We start from the raw sequence: 18,893 nt of genomic DNA, 5'->3' as shown, positions 1-18,893 counted from the left end.
GTAGAGGCAGGAGGATCAGGAGTCCCATGTCTTCCTTATTTTTATAGTATTTAAGGCCAGACCACAATACACGAAACTGTTTAAAGGCAAACACAAAAGACCCTTATTTCATTAACAGAGGCTTTGCTCTGTGTGTTGAGATGTGAGATGCATCAAACTAAGCAAGGTAGCAATCAACAGCTTTCCAGGGGGGTGTCTTAACAGCCTCCAGTTCAGGAATTCAGATCCCCTCCCTACTCTTTATTTCCCCTGCATGTGTTTGGATGAACAGAAAAAGTCTTTACACCAATTTAAAAACTTTCCCCCAGAACTCAGGGGATTACCATACAAACTCAGAGGACAGGGAGGTAGATTGCTTGCTTCTCTCCAAATGGAAGCCAAGATTAATTATGGGATTCACCTGTTCCTGAAACAGGCTGGATAATAGACACTGGCTATGTGCTACTTGAGGCAGCCTTGGCCTCAGCGCTCTGAGCGAATTCACTTGCTCTGATCAGCTCACTCTTCTCAGCAGGCCTGAAAGGCAAGCACAAGACTCCGTGCTCGATTTACAATCCTGTTAATTTTGCTTTTTGTTTGTCTTCAGCAGTTGGAGATTAATGAGTGAGAAAGTATTTACATTTTTCAACCAGGCTTCTTCTAAGCACTTGACTGCATTGTCACTGGCAACTTCAGCACTTTGATTTCCTGAGTCGATCAGGTTACCGTTGCTTTTTCTGATACAGGTTATCTTGTAGAAAAAGACAAGCCATCCAAGACTTTAGCTGTCACTCTGGCTCTGACAAAAGCTGTTGTGAAAATACATCTTTGTCAAACTTTTCATAATATTTTAGATGACACCTTAAATAAATCAGACATTTCTAAAGTGTTTTACAAGGACTAGTGCTACACCTATTTTTCACAACCAGGAAATCAAATCAGCTTATATGTGTGGTGAAATCTTATTCAGCACTCAGAAGCATGAGCTTGTTGCTATTCTAACTCATGTATGATAACAATTTTCTGAACTGAAGGAAACAACCTCTGTTCTACTCCCGTAACAAAAACCAGACACACACACACACACAGAGAGAGAGAGAGAGAGAGAGAGAGGGAGAGGGAGAGAGAGCTACAGTCAACATTCCTGATGAACACAGAAGCAAAAGTCCTTAATAAGATACTTGCAAACAGACATGCCTATCTCAAAAAGGTCATTCACCATGATCAAGATTGCAGGGATGGTTCAGCATATGGAACCCATTACAGAAATCCACAACTGGTGTTGGTGGGGGCAACATTTATAATATAACCCTACACCTAAGCCCCATTGCAGAAAGACGGTGAGAGAGGGCCTTCTAGGCCAGGCCTGTATATGACACCAGTTGACCTGCCAGTGTGGGTGAAGGAAATCACACAAGGCCCTAAATTCATTTTTTTTAATTTGGGTCTTCTTTCTCTTTTAGCTGCTTTGGTCAAAAGTTTGTCTTTTTTTTTTTTTTTATTCAAGTTGTGCACTGCCATGCCTGGTAAACTACAGGAAATTAATGGTTGCCGAAAGAGAGCAACGTTTTCTTTAGGAACAGGCCCCTTGATACATCATCCAACCCTAAGTGGTCAGAGTAACATTAAATGGTCTCAGTGGCTTATATGTAGCAATACTCAAAGAAGAAGAGATTGAACTGGCTGTTTGAGGCTGGCCTGCTCAACATTACTGAGTCCTGGGACAGCCAGGGCTAAAAAAAAAAAAAGAGCATGTCTCAAAAACCAAAAACCATCACCACCACCAACAAAGAAGAGACTGAATTTGAGAGTGAGTAGGGTAGACATGAAGGAACTGGAGGGAAGAGGGAGAGATGGACATACTATAAATGCAATACTCGTGAGATGTTTTGAATAAGAATGGCCCCTATAGGCTCATATATTTGAATAGTTGGTCATTAACGAGTGGCACTATTTGACAAGGATTAGGAGGTTTGGCCTTGTTGGAGTGTATATGGACTTGTTAGAGGAAGTGTGTCATTTGGGGTGGGCTTTGAGGTTTCAGAAGCTCAAACCCAGACCAGTGTCTCTCTCTTTCTGCTGCCTGCAGATCCGTCTGTAGAACTCCTGGCTTCTTCTCTAGCATCGTATCTTCCTGGATGCTGCCATGCTTCCCACCATAAGGACAATGGACTAAACCTCTGAACTGTCAGCCAGCCCCATGGTCATGGTCATACCATGGTCACGGTGTCGCTTCACAGCAACAGAAACCCTAACTAAGACATTTTTTAAAAAGAAATTTTCAAAAAAGAGAACGAAAAGAGAAAGAAAGAAAGAAAAGAAAGAAAGAAAGAAAGAAAGAAAGAAAGAAAAAAGATTTTTTTTTTTTTAAAGAAAGAAACTAAAACCTTTAGGATTGATTAGTTATACCACTGAAGATTTGGGAACCTTCTTCCCTTTGCTTAGTGGCTTCTGAGGGGCAAAAGTTCTCACCTTTCGTATGTTCCCTCTATAAGGTAGTATTTTGGTACAGGTTCAAAGCAACAAGGTCAAGGAATGTACTGACTAAAAATTCTGAAACTGTAAGCCAAAAAAAAAATCTTCCCTCCTTATAAACCATCCGTCTTAGGTGTTGTCATGGCGACAGAAAGCTGACTAACACAGCATCATAACCTTTGCTGTTTCCTTAGTGTTTATAAATGCAACCCTTTATTGTTTTTGCTCAAGGAATTGCTTCCTCCTTAATGTGCTGCTAGCCCCTCACACAGTCCTGTGTGGACGTTTCCGGCACTGAGGAGGAATCCGCTTCTTGGCACATTAGTATGAAGGTGCGCTGTGGAATTGTCCGGTTAGCTCAAGTGTGTCATGGCTTTTCTGCGCATCTCTAGCCTTGGGAATGTGTGACACCCATTTCTTAAGCTTGCCGAAACTTTCTCTTTACTGTCACAGGCGCTAGGGAGGGTATCTGAGAGGTGGTCTTAAGAGCAAGTTTGGGGGACCCCAGAGCGTGGGTATACATGGAGAATAAAGAAGGAATACTGTGTTGTGAGGCAGGGGACAACAAAGGAGATTTGGGACTGAACTGGTTGGTAGTAAGCGTCATGGTAGAGACAAACAAGCTAGCTGTGGTACCTGTGAGTTGCTGCTACAGGTAGATAAAGAGAGCCAAGTTGTTTAACAATGCTATCTTAGTTAGCGTTTTATTGCTGTGAAGAGACACCATGACCACAGCAACCCTTATAAAGGAAAACATTTAATTGGGGCTGGCTTACAGTTTCAGACACGTAGGCCATTATCATCATGACAAGAAGCATGGCGGCATGCAGGCACACATGATGGTGGAGAGGCGGCTAATTGGCAGGCAGCAAGAAATGAATGATATGTTGGGCATGGCTTGAGCATCTGAGATCACAAAGTCCACCCCCAGTGATCACTTTCTCCAACAAGGCCATACTTCCTAACAGTGCCACTCCCAATGAGTCTATGGACCCATTTTCTTTCAAACCACCATAGGTGGGATAAGTTCTGAGATGTTCATTAGTTTGTGATTTCATCACATGGCATCAGAGTGTATTTGTACTAACTAAAAGGCCCAGCTGAAATAGAAGCCTCAACCAGAGCAGATCCTCATCAGAGGCTGAGTAGAGCTGCCTCAATGGGCAGCTCTGGAATTGATTATTGACCTACAGGAAATAGAGGGATAAAGGAATTACTGTTTTCTTGACTCTTTACTGGTGGGCGATTTGTTACATAATCATAGTGTCTGGAAAAGGAACAGAGAGCTGGAAGCAAAATTGACTGTAACCTGAGCCATAGATTCTACTGAACTACAATTGAGAGGGAAAAAAAACCCTCATAATTGAGAGTTACACTAAAAGAAAAATTAAAATACTAATAATTAAAAAATCTAGCCAGATTGTTACCTACCATGTTAATATATTATAATAGATTTAATTTCTATATATTAATAACCATAAATGAAACTTAAAACATACTGCTAAGTTTGGTAAGAAAAACTGTCATTAACATAGATTAAAGAATAAGAACTTTGGGCAGAGTGCAGGGAATCTTATGAAAGAAGTGGGAGATAGTAAGACCTAGAGAGGACAGGAGCTCCACAAGGAGAGCAACAGATCCAAAAAGTCTGGGCACAAGGGTCTTTTCTGAGACTGATGCTCCAGCCAAGGACCACTCATGGAGATAACCTAGAGAACCCCTGCACATAGGTAGCCCATGGCAGTTCAGGGTCCAAGTGGGTCCCACATTAATGGGGGGTAGGACTGTCTCTGACAGGAACTGATTAGCCTGCTCTTTGATCACCTCCCCCTGAGGGGGGAGCAGCCTTACCAGGCCACAGAGGAAGACAATGCAGCCACTCCTGAGGAGACCTGATAGATTAGGATCAGAGGGAAGGGGAGGAGGACCTCCCTTATCAGTGGACTGGGGGAGGGGCACAGATGGGGAAGAGGGAGGGAGGGTGGGATTGGGAGGGGAGGAGTGAGGGAGGTATTGGGGAGTACAAAGTGAATAAACTGTAATTAATAAAAATAAAAATAATTGAAAAAAAAATAGAACCCATGTCAGGCACAGTTCCTCTGTCTTAGTCAGAGTTCTTTAAAGAAACAGAACTGGTGGAATAAATGTCGGTACAGGAGTGGATTAGACCGGCTTACGGGATGCTGTCTGGGTAGTCCAAGACGTCTGTCTCACACTGGAGAGCCAAGAATCTGGTGCCCCAGGCTGGTTGTCTCAGCAGACAAATCTGATGCTCAAGACCTGAAGGATGCCTGCAGAGCTGCTCCTCAGACTCTTCTAGGATCCGGAGAAGCTGCTTCTGTCTATCAAGGACCTCTGCAGCAAGAAAGAAGGAGGCAAACTGTGAAGTTCCCTTCTTTTATCGACGCTGCCGAGAGAAGCGCTGGCCACACTGTGGGTCTTTCATCTTCAAATAATTGAACACGGAAATCCCTCATGAGAGTGTCTACTGGCTTCTGTGTCGGTTTTTAGTGGTTGCAATCAAGCTGACAAGATCAACCTTTACAGCTCTTCACCTCTGTAATCCAGCAGGAGGCTCATAACAAATTTCAGACCTAGCCTAGTGTATAGAAGTAGACCTTGTCTCAAAAGGCAAAACCAATCAACCCCAGAACATATTAAATTAGACAAATAAATAGATTTGTAGCTGAGAAGTCTAGAAGATTCTACCACCTTAACCAAGTTATTAAAATTAACATTACTAGACTAAAATAGTGGCATACATCTTATAATCCTGACACTCAAGAGGCCGAGACAGGGGAATTACAAGTTGGAGACTAAGTTGGGCTGCATACCAAGAACCTGCCTGAAAAAAAAAAATTGTTATTAACTGTAAAGGGAAAACTTGACATTATCTGTCTCCTGTCTTGCCGTGGTCATGGTGTCTCTTCACAGCAATATAACACTGATTAACACAAGTTGTGAACTAGTTTTTCACAGGTTACAATTTTTTCACTTGATTGTTAGTAACATAAATGTTCTCTTTTATGTTTATATAAATGTATTTGTTCACTCCTATACACTTATACTATAATCCAAAAACAATTTTTTTCCAAGCATGTTGTCTCACACTTGTAATGCCAAAGGTAGGAGGATTGCTGTAAGTTCAAGACCACCCATGGGTACATATGTACATACTCTGTGTAAAAAAAAAAAAAAAAAAAAAAAAAGTCACAGCTAGAGAGCTAGCCGAACATCAAGAGCCCTGGCTGCTCTTACAGAGGACCAGGTTTGGTTCCCAGCACCGCATGGTGGCTCACAGTATTCTGCTCCAGCTCCAGGGGACCTGCTGCCCCCTTCTGACCTCATGAAGGCCAGGCATACATCTGGTGCACATACTTATCTGCAGTCAAAAGATTCATAGGCCTAAAAAGTTAAAGAACTATTGAAAACCCAGAAAAAGAACCTTATAAAGCTGTAGACTGCTTGAATTGCATGCTTCAATTCCTTGTAGGATATAGGTGTGTGTGTGTGGGGGGGGTGTTCTAAGCACTCCCTTTCCCTTTGTGTTACTATGAATTTCAGCAACTGTTCTATCTGTTACTATAGCATACTTTTAAAATTACATGTATTTATTTATCAGGGGTGTGCGTGTGTGTGTGGGTGTGTCCATGCAGAGATCGGAGAACAACTTTAAGGAGCTGGTTCTCTCCTCCCCGTGACGTGGGCTGGGAAGGGCAGAAGTTATCAGGCTAGCAGCAGAGATCTTTGCTGTTGGGCCATCTTGCCGGCTCCAATTTCTCTTTTTCATATACCATCTCCCTGAATAGTCCAAGCTGGCCTCAAACTCACCATGTAGGCCTTGGAACTCCGAAACCCTTTCTGGCTTGAACTTGTGATTATTCTGCCTCCATTTATGGGGTGCTGGGATTACAGTCATGAACTCTCATGCCTGGTTGTGTTTCATGATTATTATTACATATTTATTCAAAGGAAAGATATGCTAAGAAGGTGGATGACGGGCTGAAAGTGCTGTGCGGCAGAAATCACCCCTTCCTTGGGAGAGTTAGCGGACACTTGGCTAGCTAACCAAGTGTGCTCGCTCCCGCACTTGCCTGTTGTGACAGCTGATCTCAGTTGTCAGCTTTGCTATGTGTGCAATCAGCCCAAAGCAGCTGGCGCTGCCATGACAGGGTTTCTTCACTGGATCATTTCAAGTGACAATACGGCCCTTAAACCTACATCAGCTGAGGTCAAAAGACCTACCCTCAACCTGGGCCATGCTTCCTCCTGGCAGTCCATAGAAAAAGAGATGTAACAAATGGTTGCATCTACACAGACAACTACAACCAACCAGGATGCAGAGCTCTGGAGCCCAGTCCTAATGGGCTACAAAACCCTCCCATACCTGAGGCTCAGGGAACTCTGTGGAAGAGACGGTGTTTTCTAATAATGTCAGAAGCTACACCCGCAAAGTCCATCCATGACTTTCTGACCCACGTCCTGTGTGCCATGCTAATAAATCATACATATGTATATATCTGATTATATGTATAATATGTTTTAGAGAACCCTGACTAGAACACTCTGAAAGATGCTCTGGAGAGTTGGGAAGGAAACTTACCCGAGGTAACAAAGATAGTTTGAGCCCAGTGTCTGCCTGAGCACTCTCTCCTGTCAATCCCACTGAGATTGCAATATGGCCCAAATCTTGTCTTACATATTAAAGTCAGACAGTAATACTCTGGTGAAGAACATCTTGTTATATTTAGTGGTATTTGTTGTGAATTGTTTGGTTTTATGCTGGACTATATATGCCAGCTACTTTCTGAGGAAATTTACAGGAGAAATGAACACCAATAATTACTAAATTGTACTTTTGTGTAGGAACTGACTTTCCAGTGTTTTAATGTCTGCCCCTACCCTACTTCCTCCTGACATGTAATGCTAGTTATGATGCTAAGGGGCTAGTGAAATGGCTCCCGGAGCCTGATGACCTGAGTTCGAGCCACACGACCCGCATGGTAGAAGGAGAAAAATGATTCCTACAAGTTAACCACCTGCCTCCACACATGTGCCATGGCATATTCACACAGACACACATGTATACACACACAGACACATGTATAGTTTAAAAAACATTATGATGAGTAACGCTAGGTCTTCAGGCTTGGCAGCACTCTACCAGCTGAGCTATCCTGAGAGCCCCTGAGGGCTATCATTTTTATCTGAATAAGTTTCAGTTTAATCTCCATTTCATAAAGTTACTAAATGAGCTGATTACTCTAAAAATTAATCACTTTCAGGAAATAATTAGCTTTAATACTGTGCTTTACTTTAGTGAACATAAAATAGTTTATGTTTAAAATTTTAGAGTAAATTAATTGCATTCAAATCATGACACTCCCTTGAGAAAAGTACTTTGCAGGTTAAAATTATTAGTAACATTTTTGTAAATGAAAAAGCAATTACTGAAGAAAATTAAGAACTCTGTGAAATTACAGCCAGGAATGAGTCTTAGAATATTTGGTTCTTAGACCAAAGGCAACTTTTAAAATTCAGCCAAGAATTTTTATATTTTTCAAGGTAACCTAAATTAGTTAATATGCATTGTTAATATATTCAATCCTCCTTCACATTTAATGAGATCATTCAATATATACCTTAGCTAAGATATAAAAACAAACTCATTCTCTAGTTACCTAAGCTAAGAAATAAAATAAAATAAAGGTAAAAGAAAGGAAGAAGCCAAATTATCTATTTGTAGATGATGTGATCTTATGTCTAAAAAGACTGCAGAAAGTTCTCAGATATAATTAAATCTTTAAGTAAGGTAGTAGGACACAAAATCAAATATCAGTAGCTTTTTATATACAGTAATGAATTATTCAGGTAAATAAAGAAATCCTATTTATACTAGCTTCAAAATCCCCCAGGAATAAACCTAACCAATGATATGAAAGATTTCTCTGTAGAGGAGAAATCTTCATAATATGGCTGATCTGGCAAGAGACCACATTTAAAGACCTTCTAGGTCTGGCTGGAATACAAACATGCCTTTAATCCAGAAGACAGAAGTAAGCAGATCTGAGTTCAAGGCCAGCCTAGTATGGAGCAAGTTTCAGGTAAAGAAAAGCTTAGATCCAATCATGGTGGTACACGCCCTTAATCCCAAGCAATGATCATAAAGTTAATTTGTAGAAGGAAGCATCCATGTTTGAAAATGATGTCTAATTGAGTAGCAGACAAAGTGATGACTCAGAGAAAGATTTGATAGACCAGGATAAGACCAACTCTCTTGAGAAAAGAGGGAAGGGAAGCTACTTAATAGAGTAGCACAGAGAATGAGGGAGGGAGGAAGAAGTTTTACAGAGAGAGGTTGCAGAGAGAGCAAGTTAGACAGAGGTGAAAACAGAACAAGCCAGAGAATGAGAGGGAGTCAGAAAATTAGAACAGAGTTAGTTTGAGGTCAAGCAGAGCAATTCAGAGCCCAAAACAAACTGATTGAAGCAGTCAACCAGGAGAGAAGTTTGAGCCACAGCAGATGAGTTGAGCCAGCCAGCCAGAGCTGAGAAAGAACTAGAAAGAGTGAGCCCATTCAGCAGTAAGTCTCAGGGGCTAAACACAGTCTAGCCCTAGATTAGATTGTAGGGAGGCTAGAAGCTTCCAGGACTAGACTCTGAGATGACAATCACATGAGCAAATAAAAGTTACTTTTACACTTTTCCAGCTGAAACTTTTAAACACAGAAGAGAGACCTGAGTTTGATCCCAAGTCCCACATAAAACTGGAGGGTTAGCCAGGTCTTCTGAAAGGACGGCCAGCACTCTAAACCAAGGAGCAATAGTTCCAGCCCTCTGCTGGGAAATGATAGAGGCATGTCTGCTGTTTCCTTTTTCATGTCATCTTCAGTTTTGTATCAGAGCAGTGCTAGACTCATGAAGCCTCAAATTGCGTAATATTCCATCTTGCTTTATGTTATAGGAGAGTTTTCGTATATTTAGTATTAATTCCTTAAACACGTGGTTGAACTCTCCAGTGGAACCCTCTGGAACGGATGGTTTTGAAGAGTTTAAGTTAGCCTGGGCATAACTCCATTTTGAAATAAAGAGCCATCTTGACTGGGAGTTGAACTCAGGTACCAGGAATATCACAGAATGTACACTTGGCAGAAAAAAAAGTTAACTCTCCTGGCAACAGCCTCCAGGAAATATCACAGAACAAATGCTCCATAGAAAATAGAGACAAACTCCCTGGCAATAATCAATGAGAATTGGTTGGGAATCAGGTGGGAAAATTCTCCCCAATGTTTCAGATATAGTTTAGAAGAACAGCCATTGTGATTATGTGCCTCAGAGAAGGTCACCTCACCCCTCTAACTTTTACCCAATCCTGTAATGCCAAGACATGGTCCCCCCCCCCCTCCAATTGCTGTCATGGAAACTCCTGCTCACAGATTTTCCCTTTAAAAAAACCTACTCACTCAGAGCTCGGGGTCCCACTTCTCTACTGTTGCATCAGTGAGACCTAGGTCCTGAGTTCGATCGCTCTCGTAATAAAGCTCTCTTGCTTTTGTATAGAGTCATCTCCTGGTGGTCTCTGAGGGTCCCATGATCCTGACATTACAGTTTCCTTTATCAGGCACTTTATAATCACAAATCTTTTAAAGGCTCCAAGATGTCTTCAGTTGTCTGTTTCATCTTAATTGGGTTTTGGTTATTTGTGATTTTCTTTTTTCCTTTTTCTTTTATCCTTTTTCTTTTCCTTCCTTCTTTCCTTCTTTCCCTCCTTCCTTCCTTCCTTCCTTCCTTCCTTCCTTCCTTCCTTCCTTCCTTCCTTCCTTCCTTCCTTCCTCCCTCTCTCTCTTTCTTTTAAAGACAGGCCATGTAGCCTTGGCTGTCCCAGAACTCACTACATAGACAAGGCTGGCCTCAAACTCACCGGTATACATCTGCTTCTGCCTCCCATGTGCTGGGATTAAAGACACAAGCAGCTATACCCTGCAAAGTTTTCAAGGAATCAGTTCCTTTTTAAAAGTTGTCAACTTCATTCATATAAGTTGGTAGTAATCCTGGCTCATACCTTTAGCAGCTGCAGAACCTACAGTGGAGGTCCTGTTTCCATGCATGATATTTGACCCATGGTGCCATCTCTCTTTTGTCTTTGTCGTTCTTGTTAGTGACAACAATTTGACCGATTTATTATTTTCAAAGCTTGAGCTTTTTATTTCATTGTTTTTTTTTTTCTAATTTTTTCTACTAACCGTTGATTTCTGTTCTTGGATTTTTCTTGCTTCTTTATGCTTTGAATTCATTTTCCTGTTAATTTTTAAACTAGGACGTCTTTTATGTGTTCTTTGATATGTGCAAACATCTTGAGCCTATGTCCCCCAGCTGCCTCCCTGTAAAGACTCCCGAATTCTTTCAGGTACCCAGCAGTACGCCTCCCCTGACTGAGTCTTTCGGAATGTTGACTGGCTGCTAGCTTGCTCTTGCACAGTGAATTCATGGGCACAATGGCCATATCATGCTCCCAAGACAGCATTTCACGGCATTCCTCCCCATCCCAGAACTTCTGTAGTCTTTCCTCCCTTCTTCTATGACGTTCCCCCAGCACTGGGGTAGGTTGGGGGCAGCGGTCAACTACAGTTGTTCTCAGCATTTTGACCAGTTACGAGTCCCTGCATCAGCGGCTGACCACCAGGAGGGCTTCTCTGGTGAAGGCTGAGGGAAGCCCTAACCCACGGGGGTACACGCTGCTGTTTAGGCGGCAGGTTGAGAGCTTTTCAGCAGAACAGTGGGGTGGTTCCTCATTAGGGTCTGTGACTGTGGGCTTTGCTCCGTGTCCAGTACAAAAGCAGTCCCCCTCAGCACCTTCGTGCTACTGTTGCAGGAGTGGGCACTCACCTGGCAGGCCAGCACTGACTCATGCAGGACTGGCTGCAGGCATCCATCGTCGTCTTTTCTCTCCAAATGACCCACGTGATATTTTGCTCTTTCTACCTTTTGAGATAGGAATGTTGACTCAAGACTGCTTTTTCTCCCCAACACAACATTCAGCATGATAAACTTTCTTGTCTAAGTAGTGGTTTCACTAAAATCCCATATATCTACGTATAGTGTGCCTTTATTTTCGCTCAGTACACATATTTTTCATTTTTCTTAAGCCATCCTATTTTATTCGTGAATTTCTTAGAAGTGCATTGTTTAATTTCTAAGTATATGAAGGTGTTCTTGTTGCCTTTCTGTCACTGCTTTTCAGTTTAATTTCATTATGGCCAGAAAATATGCTGGGTGTGGTTACCCTCCCTCCCCCTTTTTCTTTTCAGTGCTAGGAACTCTACCCAGGGAACATGCTAGACAAATGTTCTCCCACTGATAAATACCCGGGTCCTGGTTTAAATTCTTACAATTAATTTTTAATCGATGGCTCAGGATTTGGTGCCATGGTGAATATCTCCTTTGAGTGCTTGCCATAGTGTGTATACCATTATCTGTTCTGTCAGCTTGCTGTGTTGGTGACTGAGTTCTATATCTTTGTCGATGTTATATTTCTATAGCTCTTTCAGTTGTTGAGAATGTTTTGTTTTTAACAAAGCCTCAAATTTTCAATTTTACCAATCTGGGAGCCAGATCCTTGTGAAAGTCTTCTAGCTCAGAGAGGCAGAGAAAGCACCCAGCTGACCTTCTTCCTCAGCCTATGTCCCAGAAGAAAGGAAACCTCTTTCCCCATGCTGTCTCAAAAAACTCTCAAACTGAATGTTCCTCCCTTTTACTTCCTGTGGGTCTCCCTCTCTGCCCTCCTGACTTCCTCTTACTCTGCCTTTTGACCTGTGGTTGATTTTATTTAATTCAAGCAGAACACTCTTGGATTAAAGGTGTGTGCTAGGCCTGACCCACACCACTATTTTTTTTTTTTTCAGTAAACAACAGAATCTTGGGTTCACGGTGTGATCACATGCCCTACACCAAGAATGAAGTGCTGGATTTCCCAACCGTAACTTTGCATTTGTGATCTAGCCTTTCAGTTGTGTCTGAGCTTGCTTCGTGCATTTTGTGCATGACATATTTTATGTGCTTAATGCTTTTGAGTTTACGCTGACAATCTGTCTCTCAATTAGCATATTTAGACCATCTGCATTAGAGTGAGTATTGATAGGTTTGCTGGATACTTCTTGTGTCAATACAAGCTAGAGTCATCTTTTCAGATGGAACTTCAACTGAGTAAATGCCTCCATCAGATCTAGCTTTAAGTGGTTGGTGGGGGAAGGCCCAGCTCATTGTGGGTGCTGTCATCCCTGAGCTAGTTGTCCTTGGTTTTATAAGAAAGCAGGCTGAGCAAGCGAGTAAGCAGCACCCTCCATGGCCTTTGCATCGGCTCCTGCCTCCAGATTCCAGCCCTGCTTCATTGATTTCCTGTCCTGGCTTCCTTCAGCGACAAACTACAATGTAGAAGTGTAAGCCAAATAAGTCCTTTCCTTCCGAACTTGCTTTTAGTCATGGTGTTTCACCATAGCAATAGTAACCGTAAGTAGGATAATATGTTTTGGTTTTTATGAATTATTTCCTATTTGTTTTCTCTATTTATATTTCATCTATTTCTCTCTTATTTCAACATTTTAAATAATTTATTTTTTGTTGGTTTATGGTGTCTTGAAGTATACTGTTTGCATAATTTTCTTCATAGTTACTTAGATATTCGAACATACTTGCATAGCCACCCTCATCAGTCATTTTAAATATTAAACTTTCTATGATAGCAACTGGCTATTTCAAACACAACTCTTTTCCTCATGGATTGGACATTTGAATATTTGTATAATGGTATTTCACAAAAGCAACCTAACAACCTGAAGCTTTGTGTAAATCTCAAAAGGATACCTTTGGAATATTTTCGGGGAGACTGGAGTTTTTGTCTTTACATCCTTGCTTCTACTGTTTAAGCATACACTTTCTTTCTACTTTACATAATCTAGAAAAAAATTCTAGAAACTTTAACTAAAGTGTGGGGCAAAGATGGAATGTAATTGGATTTTACAATGATCAAATAGTATCTGGTTTCCATTTGTATCTCAGTTACTAGGTCATGTATGTCACTTGAGTGCATTCCTGAAGCAGAATGACAGGAAGCTTTTAATAACAGATGTCATGTAGGAAAGTCAACACTCAAATTTGCAAACTATGCCGATTTAATTATTTCTTCACTAGGTTACAGTAAATTAAGCAATTTCTCTGCAAGCATCTGTTGACCTGCTACTCAGGATCTTTACCTTAGTGCTGTTTGCTTTGGGGCTATTTATTAAGGTTTTCTTTTGTTCGGGTAGCTTTAAAGCATGTAAGTTCCATTTCATTTTATTTGAATATCTTTCATAGTAAGTAAAAGATAAGTAAGAGTTCTCAAATCTCTCTCATCTCTCACAGTGATGAAAGTCCCCCCCCATCACAAACTCAGCACCACTGAACTCACAGAGATCCGCCTGCCTCTGTCTCTGCCTCCTGAGCACTGGGATTAGAGGTGTGTGCCGGGTGCTCGGCAGGAACGTTAGCTTGATTGGACTGAAAGAAACCTAGGCAATTAATGAAGCATACCTCTGGGTGTGTTTCCAAAAATAATTAGATCATGGGGGCTCTGGTCATTGGTGGATTTAAATTTTCAATAGATTATTGAGATATAAAAGAGTGTGGAAGGTAGGGTTTAGTTGGAGGAAGGAGGGCATTCAGGGCATGCTTTATGAAAACAATGCTTTATTCCTAGTCTCGATGTCTCTGTCTCTTTCCTCCTATGGACATCCGTGTTCTGCCGTGTCTTTCTGCCATGATCTTTGCCTTACCATAGCCAGCCCCAAAGACAATGGAACCAGTTAGCTGTGGCTAAAGCCTTTGAACCCATGAACCAAGATAAATCTTTCTTCCTTTAAACAGGTATTTGTCATAGTGACAGAAGACCAACCAGAGCACAGTGGCATTATATTCACAAGATGTAAAAAATGCTCAAGAAAATGCTCTTTTCTTAAAAATCTTACAGCCAAAACTGAGTTAAATAATTAAAACATTAATAATGGTAAAGGAGGTAGTTGTTCAAAGCCAGTCTATTGGCAGATTCTGAATGAGTGATGTCTAATATTACATTTGTTTGTTGTAAAAGACAATATTTACTACTGATATATCTTCTGCAAACATATAACTTCTCAAACCATTATAGAGTTCTAAAATTATAAATGTTTGAGATGTGCAGGATGCAACTAAACTGTAAGCAAATTTTATCTATGCCAATTAAAAGATTAGCATAATACATTTTTGAGGATATTATAGCCAAGGATTTATTGGCCAAGTATTGTTGAAGTTTTGGCTGGAGACATTTTTTTTTTTTTATCTCTCAGTTAGTTTTAGAGTTGTTCCCGTGTAAAGGGATCAGAGCAATATAAATTACCATTATTACTGAACATACAATCATTATCCTGTTGAAATCAAAACAAGGTTGGATAGATCAAAATATCTTTTTGGGCTCTTGCGTACCTGTTGTATTAGGTCAAATTGCTACCTATTTCTGTAGAGAAACCTCCCATTAGAGAGACAAGCTGGTTGCCTTGAGTAATAGAAAATGCATGTTTTAAGGAAACTTTATATAAACTCCTTTTTAATTTAGAATATAAGCATATTGTAGGTATCTTGTACCTGTTTTGAGGTTTAGCCCTAGATTTTTATATATGTTGTAGCTCTTTGTCCTATCCCCTTATTTATATAGAACGGGCAGTTATGCCTTTATAGCCAAACTTTATTTTAATTCCCTCTTACCTTTAGCATTTAAGCATACGCTAGGCATCTTGTACCTGAGTTTTACATTGTTTGTGGCTATTTTTTGGCTTGCCCCTTATTTATACAGGATGGGCAGTTATGCCTTTATAGCCGAACTTTATATAAACTCTGAGCATTAGCATATAAACTCTCTTACCCTTAGCGTTAAATATATCTTAGGCATCTTGAAACTGAATTTTTACATTGGTTTTGGCTATTTTTGGTTTACCCCCTTTTTGATATGGGAAGGACAGTTTTGTTTTTTTAAACATATGAGTATAATTTTTGAGCTTTTAGGACTAAACTAGGTTGGCATGTACTTTGCCATCTTTAAACCTCGTGTGTCTTTTTTACCTAGGCATGACCAACATTTTTCCCCCGTGAAAATATCTCACGTTTAAAAGGATAAGGCAGTTTCCAGAGCAGTGTGACATTATCTCTCTTTACACAAACCTAAAAATGATGTGAATCCAACCTTCAGAGCAATAAGAACGTAACATCTATTATTAAGAAAAATGAATTTACATGGTAACCTTAAGGAAAATTTTGTCATTTTGAATTTTAGAGTATCTCTACAAATGGGTAAACAGTAGGAGCTGCCATCCTGGCTTTTATTATGTAAATAAGCTTGATCCAGAACTCAGAGATCTTGTTTCTTTTTACTTTGTGTTGGGAAGAAGGGCATGTGCCTTCACCAACTTGTTCAGATATATATATATATATATATATATATATATATATATATATATATATATATAAAATTCTTTTTTTTTCCAAATCAGTATCATTGTAACTCAAAGCCTTTAAATGAAAATCAAGCAAAGAGAAAAGAAAATTTTAAGTTTGGGGTCAGTTGTGACATTTTACGCTACAACAAACAAAGCCCAGTTGGTTATATTTTTTTGGAATTTAGTTGATGTTTCAGTGAATTGGTGGACCCTTACCAGAAAGAGCTGACAAATATCTTGCAGCCAGAGAGCTTTGGATTTTAGCTGTTATTAATCTAATTATTAGGAAAAGTGCCCTTTTTCTTGTCTGTAACTCAGTATTCCAATCCTTGTTTTTTCCCCCATTTTCTCCTTCAACTTTCTTGGAGAAGGTATGGAGAAGAACCAACACCATTAAACATATTGCAACCAGATCCATGGCTATGACAGCCAAAACGAAGCCAAAAGGGATTAAAACATTCTCTGCCATGGCATTTTTTTTTGTTTTGTTTTTTTTTTGTTGTTGTTTTAGATGCAGTTTAGGCCAAACTCTGTCTAGAGGTTTGTCTGCCTCCAGTTTCTTTCTTTCCTGCTGTGGCTGTGGAGCTGAGCCAGTTGAGCCAGCCACAGTATAAAGGAGCCAGGCTTGTTGAGCCCTCAGTTAAACTGCAGCAGCAGCCAGTTTTGGTATGGAAGTCTCAGGTCTGCCCACAGGAGGCTGTCTTTTGCTCCTGGGCCTGTTTAAGTGTCTCTTTTAAAGAGACAGTAATTGACCTGGGAGTTTTTAGGTTTTAAGTTTGTGTTTTATCACTGGGAGCTTATTCCCCCCACCAAATTATGATAAAGTATGATTTAAAGGATATGGATACTTAGATTAGTTGGGCGCCATTTGTTGTAAAAGACGATTCATATTTACTATTGATATATCTTCTGGTAATGCTTGCTGTTCTCCTAAACAGCTATATAACCAAATCACCACACAGAGAACTGGGTTTATTTAGTTAACCTAGAACACAATGCTAGGCAATAGTTACTCCCTCCTAAACCTCCAAGCCCTCATAGTTTCCTAACATTTAGATTTCCCACATTATACTTGCTTTTAATGATAGCCTAGGTCCAGTCCATCTCTCCATGTAGTTCCAAGATCTTTCCTCCAGCTCTCTCTCCTCGTTCTGCTCTCGCACCTTCTCCTCCCACTCATTTCCTGCCCTCTGGCTCCTCCCCTCTTTCTTGCCCTCTGGCTCCTCCCATCACTCAACATTGTGTCTAGTTGCTTTATTTTGTCCTGTTTACACAAAGTTGAGACAGGATGTTTAGAATAAGTTTCACAATGCAATATCCTGACTGAAACCAGAGAGGGGGGTGGGGGGAGAAATCAGCATTTGAATGAACAAGGGTGAGGTGTCAAAAGAACATTATACCAACATTTGTTATATGACATTTCCTATTGTAGCAATATATTATACACATTATAATATATGATTTAAAAAATAAAAGCATGGCATAAAATTGTAATATCTTTTTTATATAAATAGTCTAGCATAAAGGCTAAATATTAACCTCTTTTTAAAATATTTTTTTAACCTGGGAGAGAACTGCTCTCAGTTATTAAACTATGAGATTTTGGCTGAAGGAGTGAGAGGGTTTTATATTTCAGGTGACTAACAAAATAGCAGACATAGTAGACTCAAGAGGTTCTTATAGGCCATTTTGTGCTAGGAATGCAGCCTAATTCACCAGCTACCTCTACAAATACTAAAATTCTATGATTTCAGTAATAGATATAATAGTCAAGTTCCTCTAACTCTGCATTATATTATTATTTAACATTTCTTTTCCCCAAAGTAGTATTTTTATTATTTATTATTTTATTCATGCAATGCACCCCATCTATTAGTCTCACTTTCCATTCCTCCCAGGTCCACCCTCACAACCTTGTACCACCTCCCCCCCAAAAAACACAATACACCAAGTTCAATTTGTGTTGCCCATGTACTCACTGGAGCAAGTCAAACCCCCAGCGGCCAGCCCCTTAAAGAAAACTGAGTCCACCCTGGAGGGTGGCCCACGCCTTTAATCCCAGCACTCAAGAGGCAGAGGAAGGCAGATTTCTAAGTTCAACTTCCAGGACAGCCAAGGCTGCACAGAGGAATCCTGTCTGGAGAAACAAAAACAAACACAAACAAGCCTGAGTCCTTCCCCACCTCTGCCAGAAGCCACCAACAATGAAGAGCTACACTTCAGTGTCTTTGTCACAATTTTTTTCTTTTTTTATTATTTTTTCTTAATTACACTTTATTCATTTTGTATCCTCCCTTAAGTCCCTCCCTCCTCCCCTCCCTATCCCACCCACCCTCCCCTTTCCGAATGCATGCCCCTCCCCAAGTCCACTGATAGGGGAGGTTCTCCTCTCCTTCTTTCTGATCTTAGTCTATCAGTTCTCATCAAAAGTGGCTACATTGTTCTCTTCTGTGGCCTGTTCCCCCCTCAGGGGGAAGTGATCAAAGAGCCGGCCAATCAGATTATGTCAGAGGCAGTCCCTCTTCCCATTACTATGGAACCCACTTGGACACTGAACTGCCATGGGCTACATCTGTGCAGGGGTTCTAGGTTATCTCTATGAATAGTCCTTGGTTGGAGTATGAGTCTCTGCGGAGTTCCCTGTGTTTAAATTTTCTTGTTCTGTTGCTCTCCTTGTGGAGTTCCTGTCCTCTCCAGCTCTTGCTATTTCCCACTTCTTACATAAAATTCCATTCACTCTGCCCGACAGTTGGCCATGAATCTCAGCATCTGCTTTGATAGTCTGCAGGGCAGAGGTTTTCAGAGGCCCTCTGTGGCAGGTTCCTAGGTTGTTTCCTGTTTTCTTCTTCTTCTGATGTCCTTCCTCTTTGCCTTTCAGGATGGGCTTTGTCACAATTTTTAAGGACTCTCTTCGGTGGCTTCCAGTCTAGACTGTCTT

This window comes from Psammomys obesus, unplaced genomic scaffold, assembly GCF_907164565.1.
Source record: "Psammomys obesus unplaced genomic scaffold, mPsaObe1.curated_primary_1811, whole genome shotgun sequence".
NCBI classification, from domain to species: Eukaryota; Metazoa; Chordata; class Mammalia; order Rodentia; family Muridae; genus Psammomys; species Psammomys obesus.
The sequence above is the reverse complement of the archived record's forward strand: the minus strand, read 5'-3'. Positions refer to the sequence as shown.